This window comes from Moschus berezovskii, chromosome 6 (genome assembly GCF_049115385.1).
Source record: "Moschus berezovskii isolate FMDL1 chromosome 6, NW_MosBer_1.0, whole genome shotgun sequence".
NCBI classification, from domain to species: domain Eukaryota; kingdom Metazoa; phylum Chordata; class Mammalia; order Artiodactyla; family Moschidae; genus Moschus; species Moschus berezovskii.
Window position 1 is genome coordinate 27,275,967 of NC_142465.1, and position 19,454 is coordinate 27,295,420.

Genomic DNA, 19,454 nt, shown 5'->3' on the forward strand with positions numbered 1-19,454 from the left:
GTGGTACAAGAAAGGGGTCCCAAAGGAAGGGAAACTTGGACTGAACCTGGAATATACTGCAAGGTCCAGGAAAAGCATTCTGGGCAGAGGGACCAGCATGGGCAGAAGCTGGAGACAGAAAAGTCTAGGGACACCAAGGTCATCTTCTGTTAAAACAGGAACACAGGGAGAAATGATGGAGATGAGGCTAGAAAATGAATCAGGAGTCGAATGTTGATCACCTCCTCTCCATATGTCAGCTCTTTCATTGCGGAAATCATGATGAATTTATCAGACAGGTGCTAAAGGTCAGCAGAGCTAAAGGATTAGGGACACTGAAGTAGTTACATGAGTAGTTGCCTAGAAACCTTGTTTGGCACAAAAGCATCTCTTTTTTTCCCTCCCGTTTCTTTGTTTCCACGCTGGGCTATCAGATTCTGCGTCTTCCTGGATCAAAACTGCAGATCATCCTCTGGGCAGGCGTGGTGAGGCCACTGGAGTGGTCATTTGTCTGACTGCAGGCATAATAAGCCTGGATGGAAATCTACTCTGTTCCCCACATGCTGCACCTCGCTGCCCCAAACCTGCTCTGCTGGTTTAGGCTGGCCTCCTCCTGAAAGGAGAAATGTGTAGACGCCGGTGGGGGAGGAGTGCTCTGTAGGTCTTGTGGAGCTGCCTGCAGAGAAACGCAACCTATCCTAAGGTCAGGCTGCTTTTTACCTTATGTTCACAGAGGGAAAGGGCATCCTCGTGGTTCTATGTACTTGAGAATTCCCGAACTTAATGGTGCCCCACCAGGTATAATTATGTTTGTTTTATCCAATCTATAAGAAATATGTACATCCTGCAGAAAGCAAGAAAATTAGAGGAAATACAAAGGCTAAAGCTAAAATTACAGTAAATCATTAGAGCTGCTGTTAATGTTTTGGAGTATTTCCTTGTAGTCTTTGTTTTTATGAACACACATACACATCAAATTAATTTGTGTGTGTGTTAAGTCATCAGGCTCAGCTGGGTAAGGAGGTCTGAGTTCAATCCCTGGGTTGGGAAGATCCCCTAGAGAAAGGAAAGGCTACCTACTCCAGTATTCTGGCTTGGAGAATCCCATGGTCTGTATAGTCCAAGGGGTCACAAAGAGTTGAACACAACTGAACGACTTTCACTTTCACTTCACCAAGTCACTCCAGTCATGGCCGACTCTTTGCAACCCTATAGACTGTAGCCTGCCAGGCTCCTCTGTCCATGGGAGGAAAGGCAAGAATACTGGAGTAGGTTGTCATGCCCTCCTCCAGGAGATCTTCCTGAGCCAGGGATCAAACCTGCATCTCTTACATCTCCTAAATTTTGCAGGAGGGTTCTTTACCACTACTGCCACCTAGGAAGCCCCTTTGTATTAAAAAATACCATTTGAACGATATTCTGTGTCTTTGGTGACACCATGATACATGCCATTCCCACTACATTCTTCCAACATGTGCACGTTACCGTACTATACCAAGGAAAGATTTTTTAAAAATGATTAAATCTCTGCCTTACAGAATTCAGCTTGACCACTCTGACATCTTTACCTTAAGGTTGTTTCCGGAAGCCTTTCCTGACTATCTTGTTTACATTTGTAACCCCCTTCTTCCTCTACTTCTTTTCATAGCAGATAGCCATTTCATCTACTGTATATCTTACTTATTTGTCTTATCTCATCCCACAGAACAAAACTGTGGCAAAGCATTTATTCATTCAGTATTCAGCAAACACCTCCAGGTGTCTAGAACTGTGATAAGCACAGAATGGAGTCCACAACAAAAAAGGAGCTTACAATTGAATTAGAAACATCAGTTAGGCAAAGAAATAAAGCAGGCTGTAATTTTAAAATACTAAACTAAATGAGGCAGGGCAAAGTGGATGTGCTCTGGAAGAAGTCAAGAGAACAGGCTGTGAAGTGAGAGCAAAAACTGATAAGAAGTAGATGAGGTTTAAAGGCAGGTTTGAACTTGAGGGAGGAACTTACGGTAGAAACATTTGGCTCACTCTGTAAACAGTGCAAACTTCTGAGCTGGAGGGCAGCATGATGAAAATGGTTTATAAAAATGACTAGTGGACAAAGAGCAAAAAAACACAAGATGAGAGGACAGATGAAAGGCAGTAGGACCTGAGACGGGGAGGGACTAAAAGCAGGTGATAAATGAGAAAGGGTGGAGGGCAACATTGCAGAGGCATAGCTAAGAACTCCCAGGTAAAATGCATCAGCCTCCAACCAGGCAGTTCTCAAAATAAAATGTCAAAATCATCCTCCATTACACAGGACGTCGCTAGTCGGCTACAGGAGAATCTGAGGTTGGCTGCCTGAATGCGGAGGAGGGGGTGGGAGATAAAGACAGCTGGGATATTCTATGCAAAGTTAAGTCAATTTAAAGAGCCCACAAATAAGAAGACGGGGTGGGGGGGGGGTAATGTGAATCGCTATTTTAGATAAATCCCATATGGGTTGTGCTCTTAATTTACTTAAGGCAGATGGCTGGACCTGTGACTGCTTAATTTATTACTGTGCTGCCATTCAGAGCCAGTGCCTTCCTTAGGTCCCTAAGCAACTCTGATGGGAAATGTCAAATTGCATGAAATTTCCTGATTAGACCATGTGACCCAAGCACATCCCACTGAAAATGATTTGAATACTCAAAATTGCTTACCCTAGACCCCAGCTGCCAGTTCTGTCCCCATGGCAGACAGATGGGTGGGCCTCCCTCACTTTGCAGGCAGTGTGGTGGGAGTTCTAGGAATAAGATAGACCAAAATAAAGAGTGGGAGAGGATTTGGAAGAAAGCTTGGGAATCTGCTATTTCAGATTCTCTTTCATGGTACTGTGTACATCCCTAAGTTCTCTATAAGGGAAGAAAAGTAGCAAAGTTTTTAAAGAGAGGCATTTAAACTTCTCTGGCAATTAAGCAGCCTCTGAGTCAGCAAGCTCATCTAATAACCTGAGTAATATTTGTGACAACATCAGAGGATTGAAAAAGTATGGGCAGAATCAAGAGCTAGGCTGGTTTATGATCTGAAGCAGAAAGCACAATGATATAACAAAAGCAACAGTTAACATTTAAGTCACTATGTGCCAGGCCCTGAAGGAATTATTATTACCCGTCTTGCACAGATGAGAAAATTGAGGATTCCTAGAGGATTAAGTTAGGTCACAGAGCCAGAGAGTGGCACGGTTACAGACCAGCGCCATGGATCTGTCAGAATGTAAGAAAGTGGTTGATGAGAAAAGGTGAAGAGCTACAAGCTGCAAATGCCAGAATCTGAGCATGCCAGGTGCCTCCCTGTGGCATTTCTTCTGAACAGAGGACAGAGATAAGGCTGATAGAAGTGACTGCTTCATGAAGAAGGGATCATTTGCCAAAGGCAATGCGGTATCCTACCATGGATCTTGAAACAGAAGAAGGACGTGTCTGAAATATGAAAAAGCCTGGGGTTTAGTTAATTGTCGTGTTCAAATGTTGGCTTCTTTGTGGTGACAAATAAGTGAGATGCAGGTAAGGGACACAGGGGAATGCTCCGTGACATCTTGCAACTTTCCTATAAATTTGAAATTATCCTAAAATTAAAGGGTTATTTTAAATTTTTTTTTAGAAAGAAAAAAGTACTGGTGACAGGTTCACAAATAGTCTTCAGAACAGTATCATTTAAAATGGAAATGGCCAGGGCAGCACTGCATTTCTGTGGCTGGTTGTATTTCTCAGCAGACAAGATTATTACTAATGACAATCACAATGACTAATACTATTGAGCAGTCATCACTCCAGCCTCCATCCAAAGGATGTCACACACATGCCTGCATGTCATCTTCAAGACAATGCTTATAAATTAAGTAGGTGCTATTATTATCCCAATCTACAGGTGAGAAAAACACTTAGGATAGTGCCCGGAAATTCTGGTAGGCACTATTTTTTATTATTTTTAAATTATAGAAGCTAAGAAACCAGGTCAGCTTGTGAGCAACAGAGTAACTCTAAGTGTGTTAGTCGCTCAGTCATGTCCTACTCTTTGTGATCCCCTGGACTGTGGCCCACCAGGCTCCTCTGTCCATGGAATTCTCCAGGTGAGACTACTAGAGTGGGTTGCCATTCCCAGATTCTTTACTGTCTGAGCCATCAGGGAAGTTCACTCAAACCAAACCCTAAAAGGTTTCCATTTACTAACTCTATGACTTAGGCAAGTTTGAAAATCAAACCAAAGCTAATACAGGGGAGTGAAATTTAAAGTTTGTTGAGAGTTGCATCATATCAACTTAAGTTTACAAAACAGTTAATGGCTTATTAAGTATCTCAAAATCAATGAGTTGAATTTAATTAAATGACTTGAAGATACCCGGGCTGTGTAGTGCTTTCATTGAGGTCAATAAAAGGGAGCTAAAAATTACCTTTCTCAAGAATCTTGAAATAAGAACCAAGTAAGGGCAAGCAGAGACAATAAGGAGATGGTCAGCCCCTGGGATCAATGGGACCCATTAGGAAAAGAGTTTCCAGATCTCCCTTGGAGGGTCAAATGACCACAGCTCACTGGACCAGGCAGATTCCCCTAGTGAGAAGCTTTCCTTGCGAGGGGAAGCTGGAAGAGCAAATTGGGAAGACAGCATTCCGATGATTGACATGAAAATGACTGGGGGGAGAAGGTGGAACGCTGGTCAGCAGCCCTTGCTCATCCACATTCGGTTCAACCCCACACCCCTTCATTTAGCATTTGCTTAGTTTTGGGGATGATGTTAAGCTCTGGGAAGCATGCAAAGGTGAAAAAAATATAACAGTGCCTATCCTCCTGAGTTTACACCTAGCAGTGTGTTTCACCAGAAGAAAACCCAGCAACCATGTGGCACAGGGAATACCCTGAGTTTGAATCTTGACTCCACTCCTCACCCTGTGCCTTGCCCGAGTTGTAGGCTCTCTTTGGACCTTCATAAGAATAATGGCGACTAATATTTGTCTGGGAAGATTGTTGTACGGATGGAAAATGAAGTGTCTATAACAAATGTTTGACATAGAAAGTGAAGAGGAGTCCATGATAAATCCATGTTGCTTTCCTTTACTTACCCCCAGCAAGAAACAGAAATCTCTTACTTACACCCTCAGTCTCCCACATCTTCATTTCAAACTAGACCTTGACCAAACTAGCAAAAGGGAGGTCACAGCAGAAAAGTTAAGAAGCAAATTTTTGCCTTCAGAAACTACAGAAGCCGAGTCCAAAGAGTATAAAGACAACTTGGCATGTATAAAGTAAAAAGACAACTTTCAGGATGGACATTAGGGGGACTTCCCTGGTATTCCAGTGGCTAAGGTTTGATGCTCCCAATGCAGGGAGCCCAAGTTCAATCCCTGGTCAGGAACTAGATCTCACAAGCCGCAAAGAAGAGTTCACGTGCCTCAACTAAAGATCGCAAGCGCCACAACTAAGAGCAAGTGCAGCCAAATAAATAAACACGCTTTTTAAAGAAGAAGAATGGACTTTAGAACCTGACCACATTTTGTTATCCACCTGCCCCCAACCAAGGGAAAAAGATGGCAGTGCTGAAAAACAGAGCACAGTTGTTGACAGAAAGCTGCTTAGAACCTGAAAAAGGAGATGCCCTTTTCTAATCCATCAGCCCAGATCTGCAGCCACTTCTAATTTGCACAGGAAATTAGGCCAGCAGCAGCTTTGTCCTTCCCCACCCCTGTGCTTAAAATGTGACACTGTTGCACTTCTAGCCCCAAACAGTTTGCTGCTGCTGCTGCTAAGTCACTTCAGTCGTGTCCGACTCTGTGTGACCCCATAGACGGAAGCCCACCAGGCTCCCCCGTCCCTGGGATTCTCCAGGCAAGAACACTGGAGTGGGTTGCCATTTCGAAAACAACAAAATCCTAAGCCTGTAGTCATGTAAGTTATTCATTTATTCAACAAGTATTTACTCAGCCCCTACTGTGCACTCTGGAATATTTTCCACGCCTTGCATCCCCTGGGCTGCCTTTAATCTCTGTTCCACCCCAATGTGCCCTGCAAGCCTCTAGTCTACAATCTATTTACTGTTTCTTAGCCAGCATCCGCCTCCTGACAAGCAGGTCTGCCATCCTTTTCTTCCAGACTAGAACATTCTTCTATACTTCCCTGTCCCCTAGGCTTTACCTCTTTCTTCATGGCTTAATTCGAAGCCCTTCATTCTTTCAGGGCTCAGTTCCTCTCGCTTCCTTTCCCCCATTTCCCATATTCTATCACTAATATCTGATCTCAACTCCTCACACAACAGCCTCTAGAGAGAAGAAAGGAGGCTGAAAGAAAGTAATTCATTTGCTGTGGTTGCCCAATTCATGAATAGTCCAATTCAACAAATTGTGTACAAACGGTAATGGTAATGATAATACCATTATAATACTCACTTGAAACTGAGATGAGGGATAGGTCACAGTTATTGATAGAGGACAAGGCTAAGGATTGACCATGGGAGTGAGTGCCATGAGGTGGGGTTGGGGCAGGGTCATGGGAGGAGAGAATTCCCCCCTGGCCTCCCCCCCAAGAAAACAAGAATAGATTTGAAAAAATAACCCATGAGGTTAAAACAACCATCAGAAAGTGTGACAGGAGTAACGTGGAAAAGTGGGATCTGGAGCTATCCGCTTAAGGAATGAAGACGTCTGTGTGAAGAAGGACATGGTAAAGACAACAAAGTGGGAAACAGGCTGATGACTTGAGAGTGAGAGCTAGTGAGGAGAGCTGAGGATGGGGTTGGAAAGCGGTCTGGAAATAGTCGTGAGAATACCTCTGGTCTTAATCTGTTTAGGCTACTATCACAAAACTGCCAGAGCTTGGGTGGCTTATAACAAAATTTATCTCTCACAGTTCTGGAGTCTGAAAGTCCAAGATCCAGGAGTCAGTAGATTTGGTGTCAGGTGAGAACTAGCTTCCTGGTTCATGGATGGCTATAGTCTCCTGTGTCCTCTTAAGGTGGAAGGGACAGAGGGAGCTCTCTGGGGTCTCTTTTATAAGGGCACTAATCTCATCCATAAGGGCTCCACCCTCATGACTTAATGACCTCTCAAAGCCCCTAATACCATCACACTGGGGGTCACATTCAGTCCACAGTATGTACCCTGCTTGTAGGCCCAAGTGAAAAGGAGCAGGACCCTGTGGTCCTCCCCTGTCAAGGTCTTCCACCTGCCTTTTGTCTGTGGAAAAACTTCAGTCAAAGAATAAGTTTAATCAGAGAAATGAGAAAATGCAGAAGCAAAGAAAAATAGTCCAACAAGACTAAATAATAATAGTTTAGTCAGTAAGCAAAGTCAAGGACCTTTAGTTCCTTCTCAGGGGCTATAGATAATATTCTGAGCCATATCCTTCCTGTGAGCTGTCTTATAGATACTGAAACTCCAACCAGGCGGAAGAAGTTAGCTACACAATGACCAGACTGTGTTGTACTTAGTTGTTCAAACGTGTCTGGCTCTTTGAAGCTCCATGGACTGCAGCCAGCCAGGCTCCTCTGTCAATGGGGATTCTCCAGGCAAGAAAACGAGTGGGTTGCCTTGCCTCCTCCAGGGAATCTTCCCAACTCAGGGATCAAACCCAGGTCTCCTGCATTGCAGGCAGATTCCTTACTGACTGAGTTACCAGGGAAGCCCAAGAACACTGGAGCGGGGTAGGCTACCCCTTCTCCAGGGGATCTTCCTGATTCAGGAATTAAACTGGGGTCTCCTGCATTGCAGGTGGATTCTTCACCAGCTGAGCTACCAGGGAAGAAGATCAGATTGTAGCCATGACATAAACTGCCACAATTCCGAGAAATGGCCTCAAAGAAATGGAAACAAACTGACCTTGGAACTGAAGATTAACTGTACGTAAAACAATCAAGGTCAGACCACCAATGACCAATTTCAAGAGGACTGTCAGAGCTGACTGTGCTGTTTCTGCATGTAGCCCCTTCCCTCTTGCCCACTGATTGTCAGTGGGGAGAGTCAACCTTTGGACAGGGGCTTCCCTCCTCTACCCAGCTGCCAGCATCCACAGTAAAGCAAGCTCTCCTTTCCACCAACTTTGCCTCTTTATTAGTTTGTGAGTGGTGAGTAGCCAGACCTCACTTTTAGTTACAAAAGGAGTGTTGGAGAGAAAACAGCCAACACCTGCAAAAGAACCAGTGTCCTGGGGAGAACCAGATCTCCAGTGTAGCAAGAAGGTGAAGAGAATATTCAGAGAAGTGAGGTGTAGAGGGGATGTTATGAGGCTACTGTGGAAGGGTTTCAAAAGTTGAGGAGGACTGAGATATAGAGTCAGAAGAGGGACAATGAGGCCATGTGGAGATCAGAGTCCGAAGGATGAGAGATGACTTGGGAGATTAGGGCTGACATAAATGGAGAGGAAGGCAAGGTGGATGAGTGCGGGACCCCAGGCCTGATAGTAGTGGCACAGCTGTGGGTGGTGGGAGCCAGAGGGTGAGGGTTGGCCTGGACCACTCAGAGTTCTTGCCCACTGCAAATTTACAATCTGTTGGAGGAAACCCACATAAAGTGACAGAACAGTGCACCCCGGATTACCTTTGGGATTCAAAAACTATGGAAGTCTATAGGAAGGTCACCCAACTCAAATAAGGAGAGCCAAGGGAAACTGAGGGGGCGGGTAGGGAGGGAAAGAGAGAGAGAATAGAAATAGAACTCCATAAAATTACTGACACTACCAGAAAATAATTGAGATACTTCTCCTACAGCAATGAATCTTTCTACTACACATGATCTTAGCCAAAAGGCCAAGTAGATATGAAGTGAGTCTTTGTACAAATGAACCATAAACTAAAGAAGTTGTGCAATACTTTATATTCACATTATTTGAATAGGCTTTGATGTTGCCAGAGTGAAATTTATTACCTTTGGCTAGAGAACTTTTCAAGATTTACACAGCAAAGGGTGAGTATAATATTATCTTTAATATAAGTTGTAAAATTCTAAATAGATATAAATTATAGATTTTCTGAACGTAAAAAAATAGAAAACGTTTTAAAAGCTAAGAGTTTAATACATCCCTCTCTATTACTTGAAATGTCTAAAATTATCTCTGGAATTTAGGGTGATGGTTATAGGGAATCAAATTGATGGAAACTTCCTCAACTCCCCAATCTACATTAGCTGTCCTCTTTCTATGTCAACATTTGTTGAGTGCTTAAATGTACCTTATGTAATCCTCATAACAACCTGAAAGATAATAATTTCCATTCTTATTACAAGAAGTGCGATGCTTAGAAGGATAAAATAACCTGCCATGTCCAACAGCTAGTAGCTAAAGTAAATTCACAACTGTCTGTTAAAACCACTGCCTCTTCCCTTACACTATAATGCAGTAACATTTTCATGATTTTTTAATTGCAAAAAGCTATTCATGTTGTCCACACTAGTCAGTGATCCACTAACCACTTTCAGAAGTCTCAAGGAAAAATACTATTGATTAGATCCAAGAAGCTTTTTATATGACTGTTAATACATAAGGCAGAATAAAATATAATGGCAAGAATCTCCCTCTCAGGAACTCTGCAGATCACAAGTTAGTTTAGTGAAGTGAATCTGGTTGTGTTCAGTAGAAGGAACACACTGGAGATAGGCTGACAAGGCTGGCCAGCAAGAAAACCCTAATGGGAACACTCATAACACCATATCTAGAGAGCTGGTGTTGCAAATAGACTTAGTCTACAAAGCATTCTCATAAAAAAAACAAACAAATAAAGATGGTATCTGTTGGCCCATAAAGATGGATTGCTAGCCTAATGTAGAACATTTACTCATCCTAAAATAAACCCATGAGATTATGTTTTATAAAGACAAAAAGTTTCAATCAGGGGTGACTGGAGACAGTGATGTATCAATCTTCATCAGCATCTATCAAGTTCAGACAAAATATTTGCAAAACCCTAATTCATGTCAGATGATAAACTCCAGGGTTTTATGCAACACAGCTTAAACAATTAAAATTATGCTTTACTATCCTTTGCATGGCTGTTCTGTTATTTAAATAATTCCTTCTATGGGAGCATTTAATTAGTTTCTATTTTTCTCCAATGTATACAATGTTATAATCAATGCCCTTTTATATACATTTTGGCATAACTCTTTATTTCTTTAGGATAAATTCCTAGAAATCTGGGTCAAACCACAGACACAGTTTTGAAGCTTTTGATAGGTATTGCCAAAATGTCCTCTAAATATTCAAATATACAGTGTTCAGATTTCTAGCTCAATGAAAGTTTCTATGATTCTTCTAAGGAAGACATTAGATCCAGAATCATGGGTTTGAGCCGTCTTTACTCTTAGCTGTGTCACCTGAGTCAAATTACTCAATTCTACTGTTTCTCTTTCTTGATCTATAAATTGGTTGTGTGTGTGTGTGCGCGTGTGTGTGTGCGCGCTCAGTTGTATCCAACTCTTTGCGACCCCACGGACTCTAGCCCGCCAGACTTTTCTACCCATGGAATTTTCCAGGCAAGAATACTAGAGCAGGTTGCCATCTCCTCTTCCAGGGGACTTCCCCCACCCAAGGACTGAATCTGAACCTCTTGCATCCCTGTACTGGCATGCAGATTCTCTATCACTGGGCCACCTAGGAAGTACACCTGAGAAACTTGGTCATAATATCAGCATTCAACTCATAGAGTTCTTTTATTGTTGTTGCTCAGTTGCTAAGTCATGTCCGACTCTTTGCAACTCCGTGGACTGCAGCATGCCAGGCTCCGCTGTTCTCACTATCTCCTGGAGTTTGTTCAAATTCATATCCATTGAGTCAACCACACTATCTAACCACCTCATCCTCTGCTGCCCTCTTCTCCTTTTGCTTCACTCTTTCCCAGCATCAGTATCTTTTCCAGTGAGTAAGCTCTTTGAATCAGGTGCCAAAGTACTGAAGCTTCAGCTTCAGTCCTTCCAATGAATAATAAGGGTTGATTTCCTTTAGGAATGCCTGGTTTGATCTCCTTGCAGTCCAAGGGACTCTCAAGAGTCTTCTCCAGCACCATAGTTCAAAAGAATCAATTCTTTGGCATTCAGCCTTCTTTATGGTCCAACTCTCACAGCCAAATATGACTACTAGAAAAGCCATAGCTTTGATGATATGGACCCCTTTGAAAGCAAAGTCTTCGCTATCTAGGTTTGTCATAGCTTTCCTTCCAAGCAGCATGCATCTTGTAATTTCAAGAATTAAATAAATCAATGTCTGTAAAGCTCTTAGAACTAGACCTAGTAAGAAGCCTTGCATAAGTGATCGCTATTATAATTACCCTTGGTTCTTATATTTTTCGACTTCAAAAACAATTTTTAAAAAAGAATTGAGGGAAGATGAGTTTGCCTTTTTTCACTTTTCCCAAATTAAAATATTTTTTTAAAACCCAGTACATAAGCAGCACTTCATAGAAAAGATTATATTTTAATAACACTAAAATTTAGAAAGAACACAATGTCAGAATAAATGACTTTTTTCTTATATGACTTCCCTGGTGGCTCAGAGGTTAAAGCGTCTGCCCCCAATGTGGGAGACCCGGGTTCGATCCCTGGGTCAGGAAGATCCCCTGGAGAAGGAAATGGTAACCCACTCCAGTATTCTTGCCTGGAGAATCCCATGGACAGAGAAGCCTGGTAGGCTACAATCCATGGGGTTGCAAAGAGTCGGACACGACTGAGCGACTTCACTTTCACTTTCTTATATTTAACTTTAAGATAATATTTTTATATTATACTTGTTTTTCTCATTTCTCCATGGAGCAGTGAATACATTATTTGTTAACTGTGTTTGAGAACCACTGGACAGCCATATTTTCCAAAACCCCTACATTTCTATTTTTTTACTAATTCATAGTTAAAGGTTTTAAACTTTAAAAAAAAAAAGAATCATAGGATTTAAACAGCAGCTTTTGTGAACTATGCAAATAGAAGATAAGAGAATCATAAGGTCAGCTTTCTGACTTTGCAAGATGCAAATAATAGAGAAAAAAAAATTATTTTTATATGGTTCTAAGAGAAAATAAAGGTGAAGCTAAAACCCATTTTTTTGGCCATGAAGCTTGACACCGCTACTTCTATTCTGAGAGGAATCCCTATAAAGTTCTTGACGTAGAAATGAAATTTCTGAGCATCTAAGAGCCACATCATTTGTGAAAGATACAGACCTTGAATTATCTCTAAGCAAGACCTAGAAAGGAACACAGAATTCTTAGGGAAACCACATGAACTAATGGCAGCAAAGACATTAACCACCGATCTCTCCATCCGTAATTGTCTCCATCTTGAAAACAATTTGTTTGGGATGAAGGATGCTATTGCAAGATTTGTCAATCAGCTTTCCAAGTCACTCGCTAATTGTCAGGTACATATTTACCAAAGAACTAACAGTAACAACTAGCAATGATGAGCACACACTAGGTGTCTTGCAGAGTTCCTGGCCTCCTCTCCTTTTATCATCACAGCTATTCTCTGCAACACAGCAATATTGTTCTCATTTCTATTTTAAAGGTGGTGGAACTGAAACTTGGAAGACAGAAACTTGGCTCAAAGTTTACATAGGTGGAACCAGATCACAAACCAATACAGCTAACTCCAAGGTCTTACTCTTAACCATTGTGCCACACTACCGTTCTAGATCCTATTTTATTGTTTTTAAATCTTAAGGGGAAATACAATAATACTTCCTCATCTCACAAGAAGATAAAACATGCACCAGTCATAAATGAGTATCCTGGAAATGACGTGAACTACAGGAAATCTTTCATCACAGGCTAGGCTCCCTACTTTGTTACCCTTGGCAGATCCCAGCCTTGGCGTTCTCAGTCCTCTCATTTTGAAATGAGTGATGTCTAAACAAACAAGGAATTCACAGGGGCAAACGATTCTACCAATTTTTTCTTTCCTTAAATTCAAAGTTGGCTCCTAGTTAACAATTTAGATGGGGGATAGTGTAGGAAAGGAAGAAGATGCTAAGATTCTTAAGTATTATTTTAGGAGATTGGCAATCACTTCTTTTATTAATTATACAGCTAGTAAGGCCATCAGTTCAGTTCAGTTCAGTTCAGTCGCTCAGTTGTGTCCGACTCTTTGCGACCCCATGAATCACAGCACACCAGGCCTCCCTGTCCATTACCAACTCCCGGAGTTCACTCAAACTCATGTCCACCGAGTCGGTGATGCCATCCAGCCATCTCATTCTCTGTCGTCCCCTTCTCTTCCTGTCCCCAATCCCTCCCAGCATCAGGGTCTTTCCCAATGAGTCAACTCTTCGCATGAGGTGGCCAAAGTATTGGAGTTTCAACTTTAGCATCAGTCCTTCCAATGAACACCCAGGCCATTAGACCCAATTAAAAAACGGACAGAAAAACCTAGAAAGACATTTCTCCAAAGAAGACATAGATGGCCAATAGGCACATGAAAAGATGCTCAACATCGCTAATTATTCAGTTCAGTTCAGTTTTAGAGAAATGCAAATCAAAACTACAATGAGGTACTGCCTCACACCAGTCAGAATGGCCATCATTAAAAAATCTACAAATAACAAATTCTGGAGAGGGTGTTGAGAAAAGGGATCTGTCCTACATTGTTGGGAATGTAGGCACTATAAAAAACAGTATGAAGATTCCTCAAAAATCTAAAAATAGAGTTTCCATATGCTCCAACAATTCCACTCCTGAACATATATCCAGACAAAACTATAATTCAAAAAGATACATGCACTTCAATGTTCACAGCAGCACTATTTACAATAACCAAGACATGGAAGCTCTAAATGTTTATTGAAAGATGAGTGGATAAAGAAGATGTGAGATATATATATATAATGGAATACTACTCAGCCATAAAAAAGAATGAAATAATGCCATTTACAGCAACATGAATGGACACAGAGATTACCATACTAAGTGAAATAAGAAAGAGAAAGACAAATACCATATATCACTTATGTGTGGAATCTAAAATATGACACAAATGAACATATCTATGAAACAGAAACAGACGCACAAACATAGAGACTTGTGATTTCCAAGGGGGATGGAGAGTGACGGGAGGGTGGATGGGTAGTTTGGGACTAGCAGATGCAAACTATTATATATATAACAGATAAACAACAAGGTCCTACCATATAGCACAGGATATATTCAATATGCTATAACAAACCATAATGGAAAGAAATTTTTAATTTTAACTAAAAAATAGTAAGGTCATCAGAATGACAGGCGCACATGAAGAAGAAATTTAATTATGAATTATGATACTGACAGTCAAGGACTGTGAAGCCTCTAAGATTATGCCCTGCAAATTAACCTGTAAGCCTGCCATGGATTCATGAATGATGGTACAAACCATGATACTCCTGAGTAAGACACTAAAGAATTTACTACTCAGACCAATACCACTAACCAAAGCATCGGCACACTCTTGCAGTGGTTCCCAGAGTCCCAGAGTTCCCTCAGGATGACAGGAAAGGGGTCAGATAACATCCGCACAAGCACTGGTTTGCATGACAAGAGAGGAACCCTGAATCTTTCATACCTTTCATTACATGCGTGTGCTCTGTCGTGTTAGACTCTTTTGCGACCCCATGGACTGTAGCCCGCCAGGCTCCTCTGTCCATGGGATTTCCCAGGCAAGAATACTGGAGTGGGTTGCCATTACCTTCTCCAGGGGACCTTTCTGACACAGGGATTGAACTCGTGTCTCCTGCATCTCCTGCAATGCAGGCAGATTCTTTACCTCTTGAGTCATTGGGGCTTAGAGAATCTTTCATAACTGACAGCAAATAAACCTGTTCCTTTGCTGCAGGAAGTAGTACTTCTATTTTCCAAGGCCATTTACTATACAAATATCTTTGAAAAGAGGGGCTAGAACCAGTACAATCAATGCCTTGGCTCACAAGACATGCAGAAATGTGAGATCCATGTGAAACTATCACCCAACAACAACCATTCTGCTTGTTACAAAAGTACACGTTTGAAGGCTGTATCTTGTTTAGACTCACAGATTTTCTAAGTGCTGCAGCACCCAGAAATTATTTGCAAGGCTCTTGAACTATTCCTTTTTGAAAAGGTCTGTTTGGCCACTATACTTGTAATTTCTGCAGATCCTAATGACTCAATGGATTCTAGAAATAAAATGTTCATACAAATGCAGTGTGGAAACTGACCCAGAGCATTCCAAGTTAACATGCTGTAAATGTACAGTGTAGGTGGTCATACCAAGAAGACTGTTGTATACAATTTTCAATAGCAAAATGATCTCAATAAACAGTGATAAGGCTCTTTTTTGGCCCCATGGTGGCTTGTGGGATCTTAGTTCCCTGACCAGAGATTGAACCTGTGCCCCCTGCACAGGAAGCGTGGCGTCTTAACTACTGGTCTGCCAGGAAAGTCCCCATGAGGCTTTTTTTTAAAGTATGATTCTTAAAGTCCAGATTGGGTCATACTGAATCCCCATCTACTCATTATCTCTTGTGAAAGATCAACTAAAAAGAAAGGAGTATCCTCTCTTAAGACCAGTTTTCTTACAAGAATCCAAAATTTTGAGCTATGATATATATTGCCTCAGTTCAGTTCAGTTCAGTTCAGTCGCTCAGTCGTGTCCGACTCTCCGCGACCCCATGAATCACAGCACGCCAGGCCTCCCTGTCCATCACCAACTCCCGGAGTACACTCAAACTCATGTCCACAGAATCGGTGACGCCATCCAGCCATCTCATTCTCCGTCGTCCCCTTCTCCTCCCGCCCCCAACCTTTCCCAGCATTAGAGTCTTTTCCAGTGAGTCAACTCGTCGCATGAGGTGGCCAAAGTATTGGAGTTTCAGCTTTAGCATCAGTCCCTCCAATGAACATCCAGGATTGATCTCCTTTAGAATGGACTGGTTGGATCTCCTTGCAGTCCAAGGGACTCTCAAGAGTCTTCTCCAACACCACAGTTCAAAAGCATCGATTCTTCGGCGATCAGCCTTCTTCACAGTCCAACTCTCACATCCATACATGACCACGGGAAAAACCATTGCCTTGACTAGACGGACCTCTACCCTTTATATTAACCAGAAATTAGACCTGCATTTTACAATCATTACGCATAATTCTGAATAAGAACACTATACACAGATTGTTCCCTTAGCATAGACCAAAGTATCACAGACCAATCTCATAGATGAGATTGCACATATTTGCCCAAGTGAATAAAATAAATATTCTTTTCTTTTATTGTATCAAGAGTCTCATTTATTTATTCAAGTCATACCGCACAGCATGCAGGATCTTATTCACCAACCAGGGATCAAACTCACATCCCCTGCACTGGCAATACAGAGTCTTAACTACTCGACTGCCAGGGAAGCCCCAATAATGATGATTCTTAATTTCACTCAAGTCAAACTAAATTTTGGGCAAAATACATTCATGTTAAAATGACATGGAGGGGCAGACGGTGGTTGTCAGTGTCGGGCCATGGGGTGAGAGAGGTGAAGGTGGTCAAAGGGTGTAAAATTTCAGTCATAAGATAAATATATACATTACATTGGGATATAATGTACAGCATGGTGACTATAGTTAACAACACTGTTTTGCACATTTGAACATTGCTAAGAGAATGGCCCTGGTGGCTCAGAGGTTAATGCGTCTGCCTCCAATGCGGAAGACCCGGGTTCAATCCCTGGGTCGGGAAGATCCCCTGGAGAAGGAAATGGTAACCCACTCCAGTATTCTTGCCTGGAGAATCCCATGGACGGAGAAGCCTGGTTAGGCTACAGTCCACGGGGTTGCAAAGAGTCGGACACGACTGAGCGACAGAACGGAACGGAAGAGAGTGGATCTTAAAAGTTCTCCTTACAAGATAAAAATTATAACTGTTACTATGGTAATCATTTTGCTATACACATATATCAAATCATTATGTTGTACACCTAAAGTTAACATAGTTATATGTTATATGTCAATTATATCTCAGCTTTTAAAAAAGAAAGAAATAGAATGTATAATGGTAATAATATACCAAAGCCTATCAGTCTCACTGGCAATTTTTCAGATTTACCACAATCCAGTAAAGGGCCTCACACATAGTTGATGCAGATAGTTGTCAAATGAGGGAAAACTAAGATCATGGCATCTGGTCCCATCATTTCATGGCAAATAGATGGGGAAACAGTGGAAACAGTGTCAGACTATTTTTTTGGGCTCCAAAACCACTGCGGATGCTGATTGCAGCCATGAAATTAAAAGACGCTTACTCCTTGGAAGGAAAGTTATGACCAACCTAGACAGCATATTAAAAAGCAGAGACATTACTTTGCCAACCAAGGTCCATCTAGTCAAGGCTATGGTTTTTCCAGTGGTCATGTATGGATGTGAGAGTTGGACTGTGAAGAAAGCTGATCGCCAAAGAACTGATGCTTTTGAACTGTGGTGCTGGAGAAGACTCTTGAGAGTCCCTTGGACTTCAAGGAGATCCAACCAGTCCATTCTAAAGGAGATCAGTCCTGGGTGTTCATTGGAAGGACTGATGTGCTAAAGCTGAAACTGCAATACTTTGGCCACCTCATGCAAAGAGTTGACTCACTGGAAAAAGACTCTGATGCTGGGAGGGATTGGGGGCAGGAGGAGAAGGGGACGACAGAGAATGAGATGGCTGGATGGCATCACCGACTCGATGGACATGACTTTGAGTGAACTCTGGGAGTTGGTGATGGACAGGGAGGCCTGGTGTGCCGTGATTCATGGGGTCACAAAGAGTCGGACACAACTGAGCGACTGAACTGAACTGAACTGATTGATATAAATGAATAAGCACTCTTCTCTGTCATTTATACCTTACTTGCTTATTCCATTTCTTCCTAAGGAATATTGGTTTCTTTTCCTCTCACCCATCAATAATATCCTCACCCATAAAACTGCACTAGTTCCTTCTTCCCAATGGCTCACATGATTCTGAGTCTCATAGAACCACCTTCCAATAATTAAAAGCTTAATATAATGAGGTTCAGAGCTCTATATTCAGAACATTCCTTGTAAGTATTTCTTTTGCCTGCCATAACTCTAGATAGCAGGCCTGAATTACAAAAATTAAAACCACCAATGAAGCTTGAAGGCAAACCATTCTGTTCCTCATATACATAGGTTTATAGCTGAACTCCATGCAAGGCATTTTCATTGTCATTTCTCTAAATCTTTTGAATGTTGCTCTAAGACTTATACTTTCCCATTTATTCCCACATGCCAATGCCCCACATCATTCATAAAATGAAACAGTAGCAAAGATTTGCTGCTTCAAAATAAGGACATACTGACTTTTCCTCAAATTCATTTTACCCAGGTATAAATACCGAAATACTGACAAAAAAACATGGAAAAATGTGCCGTGATATAGAATTGCATCTCAAATATTGTTTTTTGATGATGTTTGTCTGGCAGAGTCCTATATATCTGTGTTTCTGTAGTTGTGGATACACAGCCCTACAAAATGTGAAATAGAATTGTCTCCTAATTTCAATAAGGCCTACTTTGGCAAATGGTCAGAAATAAACCCAAAACGTGACTGAAAGACAATTTTTTGATGTTTTAAGAAATGCAACATTCAATGGAATCAGAGGTTGGTCTCAAAAGAGATGTCATTCTCCAAGTCTCATAAAACACAAACACACACAACCTGGAGAATACGTACCAAGAGCTAAGCTCTAAAATTAAAGAATCTGTAGAAAATACAATGATCCACCTGAAAATATTGCTTCAGTATTTCAGTATTCAAAAGTTTTCATTCTCTCTTTTATGCGAAATTCAATTACACAGAAAGAAAACAAATGGAGTAAACAATGAAAATGGCATATGGGATTTTTTTTCAATTACTATAAACTACTCTAAAACAAAAAGACCATTTATGTAGCAATTGCATCTAATGATGTGCATTTTTCTCCTGTCAGACTACCCTCGATTTTAAAAATACCTTCTTTGGAGCCTCAAAACACTAAATCCATTCATTAACTCCTTTATAACAACAAATTATTTCTCTCCATAAATGCAAACAGTAATAATCTTACTCTAATCTTGACATCTCTGTCAAAAAAAAAAACACTTATTAAGACTTTGACATTTTACTAAGAAAGACTCAGTGAGGTATTTACATCTTTCTAGAAATATTTCAAGGAACCCACTGTGACCATTCTAAAACAGTAAAAAGGGAAAGTATGAATCTCATTGCTTTAACTTAATGTATTGCTTTAGAATAAGAAAAAAGAAGCTACTCTTATGTACAAATGCAACACTGATAAAAACAAAGCATGCATCTATAAGATTAATCTTCTAGAAAATTAAAATATTAAAATTCTTCTTTAGATTCTACACTTAAATGACAATATTTAAGAGATGACTCAAGAACAATTAAAATTTTGCTCCAAAAGATGAAAAAAACTAATCTAACACATTTATATAGAAACTCTATATAACTCTCTCCATATAAATGTATATAACTATATATTTTATGTGTATA

At 41.1% G+C, this 19,454-nt stretch overlaps 1 long non-coding RNA gene across 1 annotated transcript in view; it reads right to left on the minus strand.

The window, feature by feature from the left end:
• Positions 1–19,454, minus strand: part of LOC129536450 (uncharacterized) — a 105,046-nt gene that overhangs the window by 69,929 nt on the left and 15,663 nt on the right. The window lies entirely within an intron of this gene.